Raw genomic sequence first — 14,824 nt, forward strand, 5'->3', positions numbered from 1 at the left:
ATGCTATTTTTCTTCCGATGGTCCCTGTCCTTCCGCATTTCCCAGAGGTCCACATCAGCTTAGCTTGTGAAATCTGGTAAGATAGTGCAACTATCCCTCTGAAGTCTATGTGATACTTTATTTATGAACATAGGAGCTTTTAAGGAAACTTTATAGCTTTACCATTGTGAAGAGCAGCAGCTAACAGAGTTTCAGAGGGCACTGTTGCAGACTCTGTGCATGAAGATAGCTGGACTTGGTGAGTGGTGCATTTGATCCATCTGTGGGTTGCTTGTTTAAATGTTTGTTCTCTATCTATGAGCAGTAGCTGGGCTGTGGTCCCCACAGTAAGCAGCTGAGACAGGTCTGTTTTTTGGTGCCTTGGTAGGGGCCTCAAGGCTCATACCCTTGGAACTTTTATCTGCTCTGCCATTTGAAGCCTCTGAATGGTTAATTGCTTCCTGGTGGTGAGGTTTGAACCAGGCAAAGGGTGTGGGTGTCAAAGCCCAGACTCCAGTCTGAACGGGAACGTCTATACTGCCTGTTTTTAGCCTGGTAGTGTGAGCCCCGCAAGCCTGAGTCAGTTGACCCAGGTTCTGAGACACACTGCTATGGGGGTTTTATTGCAGTATAAATATTCCCTCAGAAAACTTTCCACCAGTTATGTCTATGACAAGGAAATGCTTTTCCATCTGATCATTGCCATCTTTCCATTGCCTTTATTCTGGACTACCCACTTCAGCCAATATTGAGCTGGAGGAATATTAAATAAGAGAGAATACAGTAATGGAGAAAGCAACCGCAGAGATTAGGGGAATGGATATCAAGAAGAAAGATAGTGCCAATACCAATTACACTAACGGGTAGGCAATACTGGCACTAGAATGACTGTACCTAATCGGGTGAGGAATCTGGGCATAGACAAGCAGAAACAACTAAGATGTTTGTACACCAATGCAAGGAGCCTGGGTAACAAAATGGAGGAACTAGAACTAATGGTGCAGGAAGTGAATCCAGATATTATAGGGATAATAGAAACATAGTTGAATTGTAGTCATGACTGGAGTACAGGGATTGAAGGGAATGTGCTGTTCAGGAGAGACAGAAATAAAGATAAAGATGGTGAAGTAGCATTGAATATTATGAATGAGATAGACTGTAAAGAAATTAGAAGTGATGGAATGGATAAGACAATCTGTTTGGGGCATAATCACTTTGGGGAAGAAAGCTCCCAGAGGCTCCCCTGGGATAGCGCTAGGGCTATGTTACACACTCCCAGGATCTGATGTGGATATGAATAGAGACCTCTTTAACATTTTTAATGAAATAAATATTACTGAGAATTCTGTGATTACGAGATACTTTAATTTAATGGAGAATATATGCTACTAATAATGGTAGGGCCCACGTTTTCCTGGATGTGAAAGCTGGCACCTTACTTCACCAAAGAGTCACCAAACAAACAAGAGGTGATTTCATTTTAGATTTAGTGCTGCGAGGACCTCACAGAAGAATTGGTTGTAGGGGACAACCTTGGTTCGAGTGATCATGAGCTAATTCAATTTAAACTAAATGGAAGGATTAACAAAAATCGGTCCACAGCTAGGGTTCATAGATTCTAGGACTGGAAGGGACCTCAAGAGGTCATCGAATTCAGTCCCCTGCCCGCATGGCAGGACCAAATACTGTCTAGACCATCCCTGATAGACATTTATCTAACCTACTCTTAAATATCTCCAGAGATGAGATTCCACAACCTCCCTAGGCAATTTATTCCAGCGTTTAACCACCCTGACAGTTAGGAACTTTTTCCTTAGGTCCAACCTAGACCTTCCTTGATGCAGTTTAAGCCCATTGCTTCTTGTTCTATCCTTAGAGGCTAAGGTGAACAAGTTCTCTCCCTCCTCCTTATGACACCCTTTTAGATACCTGAAAACTGCTATCATGTCCCCTCTCAGTCTTCTCTTTTCCAAACTAAACAAACCCAATTCTTTCAGCCTTGCTTCATAGGTCATGTTCTCAAGACCTTTAATCATTCTTGTTGCTCTTCTCTGGACCCTTTCCAATTTCTCCACATCTTTCTTGAAATGCGGTGCCCAGAACTGGACACAATACTCCAGCTGAGGCCTAACCAGAGCAGAGTAGAGCAGAAGAATGACTTCGTGTCTTGCTCACAACACACCTGTTAATACATCCCAGAATCATGTTTGCTTTTTTTGCAACAGCATCACACTGTTGACTCATATTTAGCTTGTGGTCCACTATAACCCCTAGATCCCTTTCTGCCGTACTCCTTCCTAGACAGTCTCTTCCCATTCTGTATGTGTGAAACTGATTTTTTCTTCCTAAGTGGAGCACTTTGCATTTGTCTTTGTTAAACTTCATCCTGTTTAACTCAGACCATTTCTCTGGTTTGTCCAGATCATTTTGAATTATGACCCTGTCCTCCAAAGCAGTTGCAATCCCTCCCAGTTTGGTATCATCCGCAAACTTAATAAGCGTACTTTCTATGCCAATATCTAAGTCGTTGATGAAGATATTGAACAGAGCCGGTCTCAAAAAAGACTTCTGCGGAACCCCACTCGTTACTCCTTTCCAGCAGGATTGGGAACCATTAATAACAACTCTCTAAGTACAGTTATCCATCCAGTTATGCATCCACCTTATAGTAGCCCCATCTAAATTGTATTTGCCTAGTTTATTGATAAGAATATTATGCAAGATCGTATCAAATGCCTTACTAAAGTCTAGGTATACCACATCCACAGCTTCTCCCTTATCCACAAGACTCGTTATCCTATCAAAGAAAGCTATCAGATTGGTTTGACATGATTTATTCTTTACAAATCCATGCTGGCTGTTCCCTGTCACCTTACCACCTTCCAAGTGTTTGCAGATGATTTCCTTAATTACTTGCTCCATTATCTTCCCTGGCACAGAAGTTAAACTAACTGGTCTGTAGTTTCCTGGGTTGTTTTTATTTCCCTTTTTATAGATGGGCACTATATTTGCCCTTTTCCAGTCTTCTGGAATCTCTCCTGTCTCCCATGATTTTCCAAAGATAATAGCTAGAGGCTCAGATACCTCCTCTATTAGCTCCTTGAGTATTCTAGGATGCATTTCATCAGGCCCTGGTGACTTGCAGGCATCTAACTTTTCTAAGTGATTTTTAACTTGTTCTTTTTTTGTTTTATCTGCTAAACCTACCCCCTTTCCATTAGCATTCACTATATTAGGCATTCCTTCAGACTTCTCAGTGAAGACCGAAACAAAGAAGTCATTAAGCATCTCTGCCATTTCCAACTTTCCTGTTACTGTTTCTCCCTCTTAAGTAAGCAGTGGGCCTACCCGGTCTTTGGTCTTCCTCTTGCTTCTAATGTATTGATAAAAAGTCTTCTTGTTTCCCTTTATTCCTGTAGCTAGTTTGAGCTCATTTTGTGCCTTTGCCTTTCTAATCTTGTGTTGTTTGCCTATATTCATCCTTTGTAAGGGTCCTTCATTTCAAAAGGGCAGACTTAAAAAAATTAAGAGAATTAGTTAGGGAAGTGCACTGGACTGAAGAACTCAAGGATCTGAATGTGGAGGAGGCTTGGAAATACTTTAAATCAAAGTTGCAGAAGCTACCTGAAGCCTGCATCCCAAGCAAGGGTGGGGGTGGGGGATTATAGGAAAGAGTTGCAGACCAAACTGGATGAGCAAGCATCTCAAAGGGATTATTAAGTAAAAGCAGGAAGACTACAAGGAATAGAAGATGGGATGGATCAGGAAGGAAAGCTACTTCTTGAAGGGAAGAAAATGTGGGGGCGGGGGGGAGTGAGAACTGCCAAAATTCAAGCAGATTTGGACATTGCAAAGGAAATTAAAACCCATAGTAAAATGTTCTATAGCCATATAAATAAAAAGAAAACAAGGAAAAAAGAAGTGGGACCACTGAGGATGGGGGAGATTAAAGATAATCTAGGCATTGCCCAACACCTACATGAATAATTTGCCTCAGTTTTTAATAAGGCTAATGAAGAGCTTAGTGGCAGTGAAAGAGTGGCTAATGGAAATGAGGATCTGGAAGTAGAAATTACCACAACCGAGATGGAAGTCAAACTCAACATCTTAAAGGGACCAAATTGAGGGGTCCAGATAATCTCTATCCAAGAATATTAAAGGAACTGGCAAATTGCAAGCCCAATAGCAAGGATTTTTAATGAATCCATAAATTCAGAGGTCCTACCCTATGACTGGAGAATTGCCAAGAAACTACAGGCCTGTTAGTTTGACCTCAATTGTATGCAAGATCTTGGAACAAATTTTGAAAGAGAAAGTAGTTCAAGACATAGAGGTAAACGGTAATTGGGATAAAATACAACATAGTTTTACAGACCAACTTGATATCTTTCTTAACTGATGTTTTAGACAAAGGAAACAAAGTAGATCTAATTTACCTGGATTTCAGTAAGCCGTTTGATAGAGTTCCACATGGGAAATTATTAGTTAAACTGGAGAAGATGGAGATTAATAAAAGGATTGAAAGATGGATAAGAAACTGGTTAAAGAGGAGACTACAAAGGATCATACTGAAATGTGAACTGTCAGGCTGGAGAGAGGTTACTAGTGGAGTTCCTCAGGGATTGGTCTTGGGACCAACCTTAATTAACATTTTTATTACTGACCTTGGCACAAAAAGTGGGAGTGTGCTAATAACATTTGTAGCTGACATAAAGTTGGGAGGTATTGCCAATACGGAGGAGGACCAGAATATCATATAAGAAGATCTGGATGACCTTGTAAACTGGAGTAATGGAAATGGGATGAAATTGAATAGTGTAAAGTGCAAGGTCATGCATTTAGGGACTAAGAACATTTTTTTTTTACCATAACCTGGGGATTTATCAGTTGGAAGCTACAGAGCAGGAGAAAGACCGGTGTGTATTGGTTGATCCCAGGATGATTATGAACCACCAATGTGATGCGGCTGTGAAAAAAGGCTAATGCAATCCTAGGATGCATCAGGTGAGGTATTACCAGTAGAGATAGAGAAGTGTTAGTACCATTATACAAGGCACTGGTGAGACCTGATCTGGAATGCTGTGTGTAATTCCGGTCTCCCGTGTTTAAGAAAGATGAATTCAAACTGGAACAAGGGCAAAGAAGGGCTACTAGATGATCAGAGGAACGGAAAACCTGTCTTATGAGAAGAGACTCAAAGAGCTTGGCTTGTTTAGCCCAACCAAATGAAGGCTGAGGGGAGATAGGATTGCTCTCTATAAATACATCAGAGGGATAAGTACCAGGGAGGGAGAGGAGTTATTTAAGTTAAGCACCAATGTTAACACAAGAACAAATGGGTATAAACTGGCCATCAACAAGTTTATGTTTGAAATTAGGTGAAGGTTTCTAACCATCAGAGGAGAGAAGTTCTGAAACAGCCATCCAAGGGAAGCAGTGGGGGGGAAAAAATCTAACTGGCTTCAAGACTGATCTTGATAACTTTACAGAGGAGATGGTATGATGAGACTGCGTACAATGGCATGGAGCCAATCTGCAACTGCTAGCAGCAAATATGTTCAACAATTAGTGATGGGACACTAGATGGGGAGGGCTCTGACTTACTACAGATAATTCTTTCCCAGGTGTCTGGCTGGTGGGTCTTGTCCACATGCTCAGGGTTCACCTGGATAGCCATATTTGGGGTCAGGAATGAATTGCTCCCCAGGTCAGATTGACAGAGATACTGGGGGTTTTCACCTTCCTCTGCAGCATGAGGCACAGGTCACTTGAAGATTTAAACTAGTGTAAATGGTGGATTCTGTTGAAATCTTTAAATCATGATTTAAGGACTTCAGTAACTCAGCCAAAGGTTAGGAGTTTATTACAGAAGTGCAATGTGCAGGAGGTCAGACTAGATGATCATGATGGTCCCTTCTGGCCTTAAAGTCTATGAGTCTATAAGTCAGTGAGCTCAAAAATTCCAGTCTTTCCCACATCCCTATACAATTGCACCTGGCTGTTATTTTGACCTCTCACTCACCAGGCGGGACTCTGTGTTCTCTCATCCTACAGAAATGAGATATTGAAAAGGCATAATTCACATTTTTCCCTGCTCAGAAGCCTTCCTTGAATATGTCAACTTGATAGAATCACTACCTGAACTGTTTTCTGAATGCTTTTTCCACCATCTCTCATTGAAGGCTGCATTCCTAGTGCTGATCACATCAGCTCAGAAATGTTATATTGTTCCACAGTGTAGCACGGCGAAAATCTCACCGGCATGGCGCCTCCTGCTGGTCATCCTGGGAATTAGCTCTTCCAGCTCGGAACACCCTCTGCAGGCCAGTGTCTCACCTGCCGCTGGCCCCCCATGTCCCTCCCAGACCCCTTTACCTTGGGTGCTGCCCCCTGGCAGTACCCCCACTCTCTGGGTCTCCCCACCCAGGGGAACCCCCAACTCTCTACCCCACCTCACCTCAGTGGCTACTGCCAGTCACCATTTAGCCCCCGCTCACTGGGGCAGACTGCAGTCTATACCACTCATCATCGGCAAGGGGGGTTTGGACCTGCTGCCTTTGCATACCCTGGGCTGCACCTCTGCAACCCAGTACCCTTCCTGGCCTTTGCCAAGGCCTGCAGCCTGGGGGTTTTCCAGGCTGGAGCTCCCCAGTTCCTCTGGCCTTTCCCCAGCCCTGCTCCATTCCAGGTACCCTGCTGATCTCCCAAGCAGCCAGGCCCTTCTCTCTCCACAGCTAGAGATAGACTGCCTGAGTTCCTGGCCTACAGCCTTTTATAGGGCCAGCTATGGCCTGATTGGGGCATGGCCTCACCTGTGGCTGCTTCTCCCAATCAGCCTTGCTGGTGGCTCCCTGGGGCAGCCCTTTCCCAGGGCTGTTTTAACCCCTTCAGGGCTGGAACAAGTGACCACCCCACTACACATAGCAATAAGATGATTCTCACTGTGATGGATTGTATCCCCTGGGATGCAGTCTGGGAGCTGCTGGAACCACTGTGCCACCTAACAATTCTGGGTTAGCTAGGTTGGCCTCTCTCACACTGCTCTGATGGTGACTTACAGCTAGGCTCTCCATGCCCTGTTATCACCCAACATGACAACAGGTAGCACCACACACCCAACTGAGTTACCTGAGTGCTTTACCTAAGCCACTCAAGGATCAACTATGCAAGTACCAGCCAGTTTTCCAGCTCCCCAGCCTTGCACCCCTACTGGAATATAAGCCCAGAATTGTTATACCATCTTGTACTGCACAGGGATCTGTATGGTGCAAGCTCATTAATTAATTAGCTCCCCTCTCAGTGTGGGGAAGCTATGCAACAAGCCTGTGTTAACCAAGCTGAGATTTTCTCAAACCTTCACTCAAAAACACAATGGTTAAGATAAAACATAAAATGAGTTTATTAACTACAGAAAGATAGATTTTAAGTGATTATTAGTGATAGCAAACAGATCAAACCAGATTACCTAGCAAATAAACAAAACCACAAAGTAACCCTAATATGCTAGGTGGATAGAATCTGAATTAGCAATATCTCACCCTGACTGATGATATAAGCAGTTCACCAAGCTTCCATACACAGGCTAGAAATCCCTTTGGCCTGGGACCAGCACTTCCCCCAGTTCAGTCTTTGTTCCTCAGGAGTTTCCAGGTTTTCTCTTGTGTGGGGAGTGAGGCCAAGAGATGATGTCACTCCCCACATAATATAGTTTATCCAAATGGCAGGAACCCTTTGTTCCAAGCTAAGTTCGCAGCCCAGTTTGTGGAAAAATACAGGTACCAAAATGGAGTTCAGTGTCAGGTGGTCTGGTCACATGCCCTGGCATGCCTTGCTGAGTCATAGCAGCCATTATCCATAGTTTGGCTGAAGCATTCCCAGGAAGGCTCACATGGTGGGGGATAAGCTTCTCCTAAGGCCTATCGTTTCCCTTAATGGCCCTTTACCTTGAATAGGCCCTTCACAATCAGCTGTCTAGGCTGGAAGCATCTTGCCTAGTGAGTGTCACCCAGATGCAACCACAAATACAGATACATAGTCAGTATTCATAACTCCAGATACAAATATGATACATGCACACAAATAGGATAATCGTATCCAGCAAATCATAACTTTTCCAATGACACCTCAGATGACACATTCTGTACAAAGTGCATCATAATTACATCATAATTACATTATAATAATACCACTATGGTGAATATGGGGTGCAGAGCATCAGAGGGGTAGCTGTGTTAGTCTGAATCTGTAAAAAGCGACAAAGAGTCCTGTGGCACCTTATAGACTAACAGACGTATTGGAGCATAAGCTTTTGTGGGTGAATACCCACTTCGTCGGATGCATGCAGAGTGTCACACTTACCCCAGATTCTTATTAAAGGTGATCTCTGGTTTACATCTAAACCAACCAATCCACTTACCAATGTTTCCCCTGCTGTCTCCCAAGAGCTATTCACTTCTAGACAGACTAGCCTGCATCATTTAGATGTGAAAAAGGCACTTAGTTGCTATCTAAACAGAATTAAGATGTTTTCTAATTCATCTAGGTTGTTCATTGCACATGGGGATAATATTAGGGGGACAGTCAATTTCCATCCAGAGCTTATCCAGATGAATTAGGCTAGGTCTACACTCGGGGGGGGGGGGGGGAATCGATTTAAGATACGCAAATTCAGCTACGCAAATAGCATAGCTGAATTCGACGTATCCGAGCCGACTTACCCCGCTGTGAGGACAGCGGCAAATCGACAGCGCTTAATCCTACCTGGGCTGGTGGAGTACGCGCGTCGATTCGGGGATCGATTGTTGCGTCCCGACGAGACGCGATAATTCGATCCCTGAGAGATTGATTTCTACCCGCCGATCCAGGCGGGTATTGAAGACAAGCCCTTAGACTCTCTTGCTAGGCGTGATTGGAGATTTCAATACCATCACTGGAGCACATTCCACAAGATACAAAGCAACCTTTACTGCCTGTCTCAGAAATGTTTCCGTCACAGCAATATATGCAGGGTGCAAGCTAGAGTTCTCTCCATACTTCATCATGCAGCATTACTCCCTGGATTTAGCTTCTTGAACAGTCACTCAGTTCAGGAGAGCAATCCAGCAATGATTGTTCAATTCAGACTCCTGGAGCCTACCTCCTTTGGTTTCAGAGACTGCCGTCACATGCTGGTGAATGTGACCCTAGGAGTGTGGGTCTATGAAGGCAATATACAAAGAAGTAAGGATAATAAATCTGCTGCTAGGCAGCGACTGCCTTCCCAAATATTTTTGAATTTTTACATTAGATTAGTGGAAGGAACTGGGTGGCCACTGGGGCTTTGTCCCCATATATATTTTCAGAATAGGGCACAGAGAGATAACTAGAGGGTGCATATCGTCCCATTTGACATCGCTAGCAAGAAAATTCCAAGCTCATGTGCTGAGGGTGTGCATGTCACCTAAACTCTAATCTTGTCCCATTGACATCAATGGCAACACTCCCACTGGCTTCACTGATAAAAGATCAGGCCCCTAAAGCATGGGTCCAATGCAGGGAATGATCTGTTAGTATGGTAAGTAATTTTTTTCCCCTTTATTAAGAGTATCTTTTTATACAGTTCACAACAGTCAGCGTAAACTAACTCTCTGCTAATAGGGGAAGTGACTAATGCTATGCCCTGGAAGTCTTCTTGCATATTTTTTACGTTTATAATGGGTGTATTTCTTCACATGAACTTGTCAGCATTTCCCTTTGTCAATTAAAAATGTGGCCAATATTGCGATGAAGGTTTTGAATAGAAGTGTTGCAACTTTGGTCTTCAAGCTCAATCTCTTACACAAGAACTCAGCAAATTATGAAAATAATTCATAGCATGGCCATAACCAGCCGTTTCTGAAGTTTTTCAATATTGGCCCATATTTCTTCTTATCCTGAAACAAAAGAAATAAATTATTGTTTCACTAAAAAGAGTGGAATAATGCAAAACCAGCAGCAGACTATTATATTGAAACATCATATCAGCCACTGGAAAAAACTGTCCCAGGACACCAAAGAATGCCACCAAAGCACTCCAAGAATAAATGTTACAGCTTAGTGGGACATTGAATTGACTTTGGTTTCAACAAGAAAGATTCCAGTATTCCTCTTTCTGGATTAATTCTTCAGGCGGGTGTGACAGCTTTGCTTAGGAATTTATAGATCTGTATTGTCAGTACTGGTGAAGCATTTCAAGTAATACATGGCACAGTATATATTCATTACAAGCTATTTACAACAGGTTGACTATAGATGCTGCTGTAAATCATGGGCCCAATTCTACCACGTTTATGCATGTGGAGTGGCATTTAGGTGAAAATTCCAAGGGTCTGCAGAGAAGACTAACACTGAATATCATTTTAACATATTTTTCTGATTCCACTCTTACACCTAGTCCTATTCTCTCTTCAGCCTTAGCTTATTTTCTTCTAGAAAGCAGAATCATCTTCAGTTCCTTTTCTAAATCTTCAAACTTCTTTCCCTCTTTCTATGGCTGATCCTTAATCAAGAACAGGAAAAAGTGTCTCATCTATCAACCTCACGTAAAAGATGCCCAGTAAGTTTACAGAGAAGACCTCATTTAACATACTTAAAATCTGCCAGAACTTCTTAATAAATCCCCATTTTCAGGGTCTTATAACTTAGGAAGTAAAAATTCCTTAGTGCTGAAGCATAGCCCATAAATATTGCTGAAGGCCAAGAGCTGATTTCTTAATTATCCTTAGCTGGATCTAGGGCAGGGGAGGGCAAACTACGGCCCGTGGGCCAGATCCGACCCATCAAGGCTTTCAATTGGGCCCATGGGATTGCCAGCCCCATGGCACAGAGGGGCTAAAGCATGCGCCCTGCCTGTCCTGGCCCCGTGCCGCTCCCAGAAGCGGCCAGCACCACGCCCCTACGGCCCCTGGGGGCAGGGGCAGAGGGCTCCTTGCGCTGCCCTCACCTGCAGGCACCGCCCCCCGCAGCTCCCATTGGCCAGGAACGGGGAACCGCGGCCAATGGGAGCATCAGGGGAGGTACCCGCAGGCGAGGGCAGCGCGCAGCAGAGTCGCCTGCTCCCCCTTCCCCCTCCCCCCACCAGGAGCCACTACCGGCCACTTCCAGGAGTAGCACAGGGAAGTAGCACAAGGAACCTGCCTTACCCTTCCTGGGTGATGTTGCCACCCCAGAGCAGCATCGGGCCGGAGCCCGCATCCCGAACCCCTCCTGCACCCTGCACCTCAACCTCCTGTCTTGAGCCCCCTGCCACACCCCTCCTGCACCCCAACCCCCTGCCCTGAACCCCCTCCTGCACTCCACACCCCCTCCTGCACCCTAACCCTCTGCCCTGAGCCCCCTCCTGCACCCCTCCTGCATCCTAATCCCTTGCTCCAAGCCCCTTCCTGCACACCGCACCCCCTCCCATACCCCAAACTCCCTCCCACATCCCAACCTCCTGCCCCAGCCCTACATTCATGGCGCTGAATGCAATTTTCCCACTTAGATGTGGCCCTCGGGCCAAAAAGTTTGCCCACCCCTGATCTAGGGTGACAAGATAGCTCATGTGAAAATTTGGGATGGGGGTAGGGCAGTAATAGGGTCTTATGTAAGACAAAGCCCCTAATATCAGGACAGTCCCTATAAAATCAGTACATCTGGTCACCCTAGCTGGATCATACTTTCAGTTTCTTCTGTTACTACTTCTGATTCAAGCCTTTTCAATATTCAGTGATGACTGATACATAGGAGCTGCATTGTAATGTACATTCACATTCTTGTGGTTAAAGCACTAGAATGGGTCCTAGTCTTGACCCTATCACAGATTTCCTTTCTGATCTTGGGCAAATTATCTAACCCAGTCGTTCTCAAACTTGGGCTGCCACTTGTTCAGGGAAAGCCTCTGGTGGGCCGGGCCAGTTTGTTTAACTGCCACGTCTGCAGGTTGGGCCAATCACGGCTCCTACTGGCTGCGGTTTGCCGCTCCAGGCCAATGAGGGCTGCAGGAAGGGCTGTCGCTCGGCCCGCGCCACTTCCCGTGGCCCCCATTGGCTTGGAGCGGCGAACCGCGGCCAGTGGGAGCCACGATCAGCCGAACCTGCGGACGCAGCAGGTAAACAAACCGACCCGGCCCGCCAGGGGCTTTCCCTGAACAAGTGGCGGCCCTAGTTTGAGAACCACTGATCTAACCAGTCTGTACCTCCATTGTCCTGTTTGCAAAGAAGTCACATAATACTTGCTTTCTTCTCAGGAATGTGGCAAAGTATTATTTTTTAAAGTAGTCAGAGAACCTCAGAAAAAAGGCACTATATGTAATGCAAAGAATTGTTATTATAGAAAGTTCTAAAAAAGGAAGTTAATGTTATATTTGGGTCATACAATCTGAATATTCACCTAACATCTCAAGAGCTCAGTGTACAGAGTTTTGTTTTCACTTATGATCTTTCGCTTGCTGTAGGGTCAAATTCTGTTTCCAGCCATTCTTTGTCTCCTTGCAAAACCTAATAAAACAACAAAGGAGCAAAAATTAATTTAGTTCCTCCCCATACCCAAACAAATATGTGCTTTATTATCTTGCATTACATTCTGCTGATATAACTAAAATTCCTTTGATGGTAAAGTCATTGCAAGTACTTCACCTGGATTGTGGTTTTATACCTTGTGTAAATAATTTCAGTCAGCAATAACTAAGATTAATTCAGCTTCACCAGCAAAGACTCATTGGGCCAATATCTACTGCTTTTCTATGAACCAAAGGCATTTAATGATACAGCTGGAAACTAAGGCAAAGAACTAAGTAAGTTAGTATTTGTGTAAGGTGAGATGGGAGATACTTGCAGATTAGTGGAGGCTACTATCTGCAGATAAAACAATTTTTCCCCCAGCCTCATTTGTGTGGGGGCACTGCAAAGTAGTAGTAGGCATAGGTGTATGGTTTATTTCAAAACAAATAAAATTTATTGTCCATATCCTCGGGAGAAAGCAAAGCAAATCCAGGTGGCAGAGTGAGATCTAGCCTGTTCAGCACAGAATCACACTCGATGAAGTACAAAGGAAACCAATGGCTGTGCATAACGATACTTATTTCTGCAGCAGAGAGGAACCTTCTGAAAACCACAGAACCAGTGACTTTATTAGATCTGATATGAGCCAGGAAGAGAGACAAGATTGTGCTGTGAGAACAAGCCTGAACAGAGAACAACACATTGCTGTGGGCATGTGACGGAAAAGACAGAGCCATGGGAAAATTAGGGTAATAATTGACTTGCACCAGGGGAAAAAGCTGACCTTTTCTGAAGTCAGATCTCCCCTCTGAGCCAATCCTAGGGCACATTTTCCCTGCTACCACTTGGAGGCCCACATAAGCCCTGGCCCTTAGTGGTATTCATGCTGAAAAACCTGTAGCATCACTGGAAGATCTGATTTTTCCTAGTCAAGGGTTTCAATTGTCTGAAGTTGCATGTTTGGAATGGAACTTATCCTATTTCTCTCTGTCATGACAATGCCCTGAACATGTAGTACATACCTTATGCCAAGGAATGAGACTAATCATTTAAGTTAGTACAAGGGGACATAACTATGAGCAATGGACATAATTCAGAAAGGGAGAAAACTGGGCTGAGTATCAGAAAAAAACTTCAAGTCAGCAAGATCCCTTGGACTGGAACAGTCTCTCCCAAGGGAAGTAATGGATACCACATTGCTTGAACCAATTAACGCTAGATTGGATGAAACAATAACCAAAATGTATTGTGGGGACCAAAGCTGAACTGGCAGGGGAATCCTACGTAAAGCTGGTTTGGAATGTCTTGACAAAATGCTTTCTCATCAGAAGAGTTTCTCAGTTCCAGATTAGAACTTCTGGTGAGATGAAAGAGAAGAGAGAGATACCAGAATAGCCAATACTCCAAAGATTAGGGCACTCTGCCTGATTCAGAACAGAGACCCTACAGCCTATATGAGCACCCTAACTACCAGGCTATCGGCTATTCTAGAGTAGGTCACTCACTCACTCTGCCTTGTGGCTTTTTTTCCCCCCACAAAATATTTCTAAAGGTCTCATTCTAAAACCTCAAAATGTTTCCAAACATAATTCTTGGTTTCTGGACAGCCCTGCTTATTAGGTCTATTCTGTCTGTGATTTCTATTGTTCCATGAGAGCTTACGCAGATAAATGGAGATGGTATGTAACATGTTGAAAAGTTAGCCCTTAATATCTCTATTAGCTTTTGGTGAGCTCTCCTTGGCTTCACATACTCAGTAGGCTTTATATCTCTTTTTTTAAAAGGTGCTTGCGCGCCAAGAAGATTTATTTTTCGTATTTACTTCATTGTGATAATTTATTAATGTCTTCAGGAGTATAGCTCCAGAGTAGCTACAGATACTTTTGTCTATATAGTGGAACTGCTGTGTAGTCTGAGGCAAGACAACTGAGGTGCTACAACTCTTCACAAATTGTTATAGTTAAGTTCTCTGACTCACCCCCTGATGGTTCTATGGTCTACTAGTTCTCTTCTGGAAGGACAGACATTATTCCAATGGATTCACTAAAACATCAGGGGGCATATTGTCTGGCTTGCAAGCTGTGCTGAGCACAAGCCCAGTGGATGAGGGAGAAGGGGTGGCTTTAGGCAATCATTGTAGTGCCCCTGAGCATCAGTCAGATCATCACAGGCTATACTCCCCAGATAGTTTAGAGCAGCATGAGGGTTGTCTCTATGGTGCCAGCAACTAGTGGCTCTCAGGCGCCATTCCAGTAACTGGGGATTCCTATGGCATTGGGCTGCCCTGCCCATACCTGTTTTCCCCTAGATATACTTGGAGGCCAGGAGGGGAGAGGGTGCAGGAACTA

At 44.1% G+C, this 14,824-nt stretch overlaps 1 protein-coding gene across 2 annotated transcripts in view; it reads left to right on the forward strand.

Annotated features, from left to right (window-relative positions):
• LOC117870421 (P2Y purinoceptor 8-like) overlaps nucleotides 1-14,824 on the forward strand; it is a 49,556-nt gene continuing 34,732 nt past the window's right edge. The window contains exon 1 of one of the 2 annotated variants that reach the window (XM_034757581.1): nucleotides 1-76. The gene's annotated coding sequence lies outside the window, so the exon portion shown is untranslated. The other variant, XM_034757572.1, reaches the window with a different exon arrangement.

Source organism: Trachemys scripta, chromosome 1, assembly GCF_013100865.1.
Source record: "Trachemys scripta elegans isolate TJP31775 chromosome 1, CAS_Tse_1.0, whole genome shotgun sequence".
In the NCBI taxonomy this organism is placed as follows: domain Eukaryota; kingdom Metazoa; phylum Chordata; order Testudines; family Emydidae; genus Trachemys; species Trachemys scripta.